Source organism: Scatophagus argus, chromosome 13, assembly GCF_020382885.2.
Source record: "Scatophagus argus isolate fScaArg1 chromosome 13, fScaArg1.pri, whole genome shotgun sequence".
Taxonomy (NCBI): domain Eukaryota; kingdom Metazoa; phylum Chordata; class Actinopteri; family Scatophagidae; genus Scatophagus; species Scatophagus argus.
The window spans coordinates 7,041,842-7,048,455 of record NC_058505.1 but is presented as its reverse complement, the minus strand read 5'-3'; the positions used below and the strand labels follow the sequence as shown (position 1 = coordinate 7,048,455).

Here is a 6,614-nt window from a genome sequence, read left to right as displayed (position 1 = left end):
AAAATCTGTTAAAATGCGAAGTCGTAAAGAGTCGAATTAAACATTAAATCCTGTGTCAACTGTTGAGTAGAAGTTTCACTGCAAGTCTGACCCGCGCAGGCAGCCCCGGTTTCTGAAAAGCAAATCAGGATCAAGCCTGATCAGGATCTACTTCCAGTGTTTCTCCGCAGGACGCGACGAATCAGGCGACATGGAAGAAATGAAGTTTGCCCAAAACATACAAAATAATTATACACCACACAAAAGATGAATTCCGTTTGATCAGTGTGAGTGTGTTTAAAAAATGAAAACATGCGCTGTAGTCTAGTCTTTAGTGCAGCTTTTTTAGACTTAGTTTATATGAAAATGTTAGAGGTCTTGTTTCAGAGTAGGACTCACATGCAGGCTCACAGTCCAGGTTGAGGATGAAATTAAATTTACTTGCTTTGACCTGCATAACAGGATAAATGCTGGAGGGAGCCTGGGCTGATGGGGGAAAGAGGAGCAGGTGACTGACCCAGTTCGCTTGGACATTTTTTAAATTGTTTTTTTTGTGTTTGTGTGTGTTTTGTATTTCCTTATGAAACTTCTCCTTTCTTATGAAGCTTCAGGTTTAACTGCAGACCTCCACCCCAGCAGTCGGGGTTAAGAGTAAGAGCTGCTTCTTGTTGAGTGTGTGTCAACCTCTATGCGGTTTTTACAGCTGACCATGACTGAGAGGAATCCTGGGAAAAAGTGAATTGCAGTGATGACACACACAAAAGTTAATATTTCAGGAAATTCTGGACAAATGTTGTCATTGTTCTGAGGTCACACAGCTATTTTTAATCATTTTCAGTAAGTGTGTGTTTGTGTGTGGGTGTGTGAAATGCTCAAATAATTTATACATCATATTTAGGCATTGCTTAATTGTGAAATTGTGGACTGTACATTTTCTGTGCGCAAGCTGGTCAGCTTAGCCTCAGCTCAGTTTAAGGATCAAGGATCAAGGAACTTTTATTGTCATACCAGCTCACATTTATATGCTTATGGTATGAAATTAGGACTCAGGTCCCGGGAGCAATAAGTAGAATATAAACAAAAAAGAAAAGTTGAATAAAAATATAGAAATATAAGTGCATACAACCACAAAAAAAAAGAAATTTTAAAGGTCAATTCATGCAGATTTGTGACATTCACTATTTGGTATTTTCTCGTCATGACTGTTATCTGTAATTTTTGCTACAACCCCAATACAACGTAGGTGAGTGGAATTGTGTCTGTGGTGCCCACAGCTTCTAAAATAGTCAAGGCAGTGGCTTCTTGGTAATGTGAGCTCACAGAACATCTTCCTGTTGCTTCCTTCCTGTTTATATGGAGGTGTTTGATTCGCAGTGGGGAGGCCTATATTAAGGCCTGTGAGTCTCACAGCTGTATCAAACTCTTCAGCTCATCAGCCATGGACAAAAGTCTGCTGCTGGTCCTGTCTTGTCTGCAGGCTTTCCTGCTCATCACGGCCTTCACTTCTACTGATGCGGCCGCTCTGGAGAAGTTAGGGATGACATTTGGTCGCCAACATCCGCGTCCTTTTCAGTTTCCGGTGAGAATATCCACTGCTGGAGCTTTTCTTGTGTTATAAGAACATTTTTGATTCACAGTGTGTTTTCTCATTGGGCTGTTATGTTAATTCAGAGTTAAAGATAAGAGAGTCAATGTGTGCTGTATGGTGAACAGTAGAAAAAGGTGGTTAACTTGTGCATAATGCAGTGTTTATTCTCATTTTATTATAAAAGCAAAGAGAAGCTAGACAAAGGACAACATTCAAACCCAAAGGATGGATCAAAATACGTCCCCCAGGATGTACGAAAAGACCTGGAGGGTGTGGACCTTTAACGGTAAACTTATTTTACTTGTTTCTTTTCTGTCTGTCTCAGTGTGTTCACGCAGAAGCCTCAGTTAAAATTTACACACTACAGAAATTATCTTAATTTGGTCATGGCTGAAGAGGTGGATGCCAGTCGGTGCAAGTTGTTGTGAAGTACACAATGTATTCTCTTTCTCACTTTATCAGATGGCTTGAATTTGAAACTGACCGCTGCCTTCAGGACATGAGCATCCCAGACCTCATCAATCATAGCCCCACCAAGAACACATCCCATCTGCATAAAATCATATTCTGCAAACGTGTTGTATATGTATATATTTTAAACATGATGACAAATTTGGTTGAGATATAAAAATTGGTAAGGTATTTAAATATTTATTTCATTATTTAATACAAAAATTTTAAGTACTATTAATTTAAGTAACCCCTTCCATTTTTTCTACTCGAATGTTGTACAATCATACACCAGCTGGAATATAACAGGGATTTTACTGTAGAGAGTCTACTGTTACGATTTGTACTTTACATCTTTGTATTGGTACATTTACTTAAGTAAAAGATTTGAGTTCTTATTCTGGCACTGGATGTGATCATTTATTCCAACTGCTGCACAAAACCACTGTAGAAAGGGAAACAATTTGAATTGTCACAGTGATTGATTGTTCTTTCTTTCTGGACCAAAGCAGATGCTAACTGCAGATCTTCTGTTCATGTTTGTAAGGGAGCTTTTTTTTCTTTCTTTTTTCTTCCTTTTTTGTTGGTTTTCTTCTGTCTTATATCTTTTTATATTCTCATGAATGTTATGAACTGCAGTGTAGTCTGTCCCCAGCTCTTAATGGAACAGACATAAATACAAATAGGAGTTGGACAAATGTAAGAAATGCATCAATTTCAGTTCTGTATTATTTTCAATAAGCTACTGTAAAAGCTGTTTGTAGGAGGTACCGAATAATGTCATCAGTAGAATGGGCCCTGAGCACAGACATATAAAATGGACGCCAATCCCTCCTTTTAGTGAAAATTACCATGCAGGATTAAAGCAGATGTCCTCCTGATAAATCCTGAGTTCCATCAAAGTGGTCCCCCTCTGTCCTGTAGACTTTATAACTCCAGTTTTTAGCTATGTTGCTTAACAACATAGTATGCAACATCCATCCATCCATCCATTTTCTATACCGCTTATCCTTCAGGGTCGTGGGGGGGCTGGAGCCTATCCCTATCTCGCTACGGGCGAAGGGCGGGGTACATCCTGGACTGGTTGCCAGTCAATCGCAGGGCCAACACACAAAGACAGACAACCACACGCTCTCACACTCACACCTATAATATAAACAAAATATTAATTGTATTTATATTATATATAATTATAAATATATATAATTGTATGCACTAATATCAAAATATATTCTCCCTGTATTTAGTGTGCAGTGGTGTCTGATGTGTGGAAACGCTGCCCTCTGCCTGTGTTAGTTCTTATTATCACAGTACTTTATTGTGTTGGCACGTTTCTGACAGTCAGCCTTTGTGCAGCACTGTGTAACCTCCATTAACAGTTTGTTGTCTGTCTGTCATAGGATGTAGGCCTGTGTGTCTGTATATGCTGCACACAATAGAAGTGGTTGTCAGTGCAATATCCTTAATTTCATGTCCTTCATACCCTCTCTCAAAGTCTAATATAAGCTTTAGTCACCACCGTCATGGGTGGAAAATCTTCCTGAACGCTGAGTGTAAAATAAAGATGGACGAAATGTCAGCTCCTTAAAAGTGAAGCCAAACCAGCTCGATAGCCCCCTGGTGGTAGCCTCGGGTATGAATCATCAATTCCTTCAGCTTCATTTTAGCAGATGGGACCTGACCCAAAATGAAAACCCAAAGCACACATCAAATAAGTTTTCCCAAACATGGTCTCTGTCCTTATCACACTGCTGTATGTTCAAATGTTGATTTTTCTGGTAAGTTTGGTTTTAATGAGTTATTTGATATTGTATGATATATTGATATTGTATATGTGAAATGGGAACTCAATCATGACTGCACAGACTTAATCGATGCGCAAGATAACAGGATCTTGAAACTGAGGCACCTAAATGGAAATCAGTCATTAAGTTATTAATTTATTTCTTACACCTGTGTTTTTCCCCCAAAATGTCTTCTCTGAGACCTTTCAAAATAATAACAGTGATTCTTACTATAGTTAATGAGTAAATTTCACTGATATTTAAAAAAAAAGGAAAAAAAGGTTTAGCAAATCAGTTGAAGAAAATTCATTAATTTTTTGTGTGAGTGTGCAAATATTGCATCAAATGTGGTAAGAGGGACTGTGAAAGAGACAACCTGGAGTAAGTTCTGTTTTATAGTAATTTCTCTATGCTGTTTTGTCATTTTTGTGAAGTTTTTTAGGAAGTGATTGGTGGTGCAATAGCTCCCAGCATTTTACCATGTGGTCAAATCACTGAGAAAGTGCAGATACACTGCAGATATTATTGGATATTATTTAGATCAATTTTATTGCTCAAGGGGAATGTTGGGTTCTCTGTATTACAACCTAATTAAAAAAAAGAGTTTGGTTTAGACCTGCTCTAATTGGAAAGTGTCATGAGATAACGTTTGTTGTGAATTGGCGCTATATAAATAAACTGAACTGAATTGAATTGAATGATTTGTATAGCCCAGTATCAGACATCACAAATTTGCCTCAAGAAATTGAGTATGAAACCCACTCCATTTCAGATAAGGAAAAACTCTTTAATGGTGAAAAAAATATGAAAGAAACCTCAGATTTAAGGTTTAATAGATTAACTCGACCTCCCAGACAGATGACTTTGACAGGTACAAGGCCTGAACCTGATTCAAAGAAGAAGCAACTAACTGAAAGTCAAGACAGAAAGATGAGTTTTAAGTTTTGATTTAAAGGCCTCAGCAGAGTTACATTGCCTGGTTATTTCAGAGTAAGGGTACACGATAGAAAAAGACCCCACAGCCACCTGACTTCTTTTTACCTGTGGGAACAGAACAAAGCCCTGCTGACTGACAGCAGTATAGAATATGAGGTTTAAGGAGGTTTGACAGGTGTGCATAACCATAACCATTTACAAGACTGTAATCTGACTTGAATAGGAAGCCAATGACTAGAAGCTAAAATTGGTGTAACATGGTCAGAAATTCTGGCAGCATGCCTGAGAACAAAAGTAAAACAACAATTGAGTCTGGATGAAGGAAATGTGGAGAAGTCCAAACAGGACACCAACAGAGAGTCGGGAGTCTTTGAGTTGTATTTTTTATCTTTATGTGTATGTGACACTTGTTTATGAAATGTGCTATACAAATGAAGTTTTACATCATCGAGCTGATGATCTAAACTTCTCCAGTCGTTGCTTCCTCTTTGTCCACATGCAAGTGTCTGGTTGGCTGTCAGTATATTAAGACCTGTGTGTTTCAAACTCTTGAGTGTGTCAGCCATGGACAGAAGTCTGCTGCTGGTCCTGTTGTGTCTGCAGGTTTTCCTGTTCATCACGGCCTTCGCTTCTACTGATGCGGCCGCTCTTTTAAAACCGTCTCCTGATCTGGTAAGAAGATCCACTGCTGGTCACTGACTGAAGACAAGTGGTTTACTATGTGTATTAAGGCTTTCTTTGTTCTAGGAAAAAACTGTAGGAAGAGGATTACGGTCTAAGAATTTGCTCAAATGTTGGAGAAGACCAGGGGGATGTAGCTCTTTCAAAGTACCGGTAAGTTTGCTTTACTTTGAGTGAAATTTTGACATCTCAGTGTGCTCTTAATTGAGAATGTAGATGACAGTTGTTCTATTAGTATTACTATTATTAGTATTACTAGTAGTATTGTTCTTAACTTAAAGTACATCTCTCTTTTTCTGTTTCTCTCCAACTGTTTAGCCCCGGCCAGCTGCTGTAAAACCCAGGCTTGGCTGTGGGTCAAGACCAGGGGGATGTAGCTCTTTAAGAGTTAAGGTAAGTTTGCTTTACTGAACTGCCCACATCACTGTTGGTTGGTCTTAGTTTGTTGTTCTTTAACATACAGTACATCTCTCTCTTTCTATTTCTCTCCAACTGTTTAGCCAAAAAAACTGGGGCTCACCAAAGGTTAGCGTGAATCTTGATGGAGTCAATCTACAGGACGGAAGCATCCAGTTTCATTGGTGCAAATGAACAACAGAAGCTCAAAATGGCATTTCCATTGTTTTAGGAGTAGAAATTGCTGTAATGATTATGAAGTTGGAAATAATTTGTGTACTTACAAAATAAAAGATTTCAAATCAGATATTGTGTGGTTTTCTGCTTGGCACATGGACAAAATCTTCCATAGCAGAAGACTTTTATTTCCTGTGCCACTATTAGCACATCTAGTTGATGTCATCAGCTTCTGTCTCAAGTTAAACAACATGTTTCCGCATTTTACCACCATACTGGTCATTTAACTAGTAAAGAAAGTGAAAAATATTTTCTTTTTGAGGCCTCTGAGCCATTTATGCAAAATCAAAAACCTAAATACTGAATATTTGATCTGACAGTCAGATTCTTGGTATTTCAGTTTTGATATAAAAAGTTAGTTATTTTGACATTACACAGACTGTAGTGAAGCAAGAAGTGTTGCTCCATCTTCACTTCTGTAAGTGTGTCCTCTGACTAATCTATGGTGAAGCTGTGGCTGCCCAGTCTGCTTTTGGCCACCAGGTTGTCAAAACACCTGAGAGAGAACATTTCTCTTGATCCACCTGTGACAGTCTCCTGCAGTTATATCCAGACATCCAGCA

The 6,614-nt window shown here is 38.5% G+C and overlaps 1 long non-coding RNA gene across 1 annotated transcript; it reads left to right on the top strand.

Annotated features, from left to right (window-relative positions):
• The first annotated feature begins 149 nt into the window (after positions 1–149).
• Positions 150–2,420, top strand: LOC124069298. Its single transcript, XR_006845044.1, has 4 exons — positions 150–266; positions 442–1,558; positions 1,752–1,853; positions 2,030–2,420. It is a non-coding gene; the product is annotated as an uncharacterized LOC124069298 (long non-coding RNA).
• Positions 2,421–6,614: the final 4,194 nt, after the last annotated feature.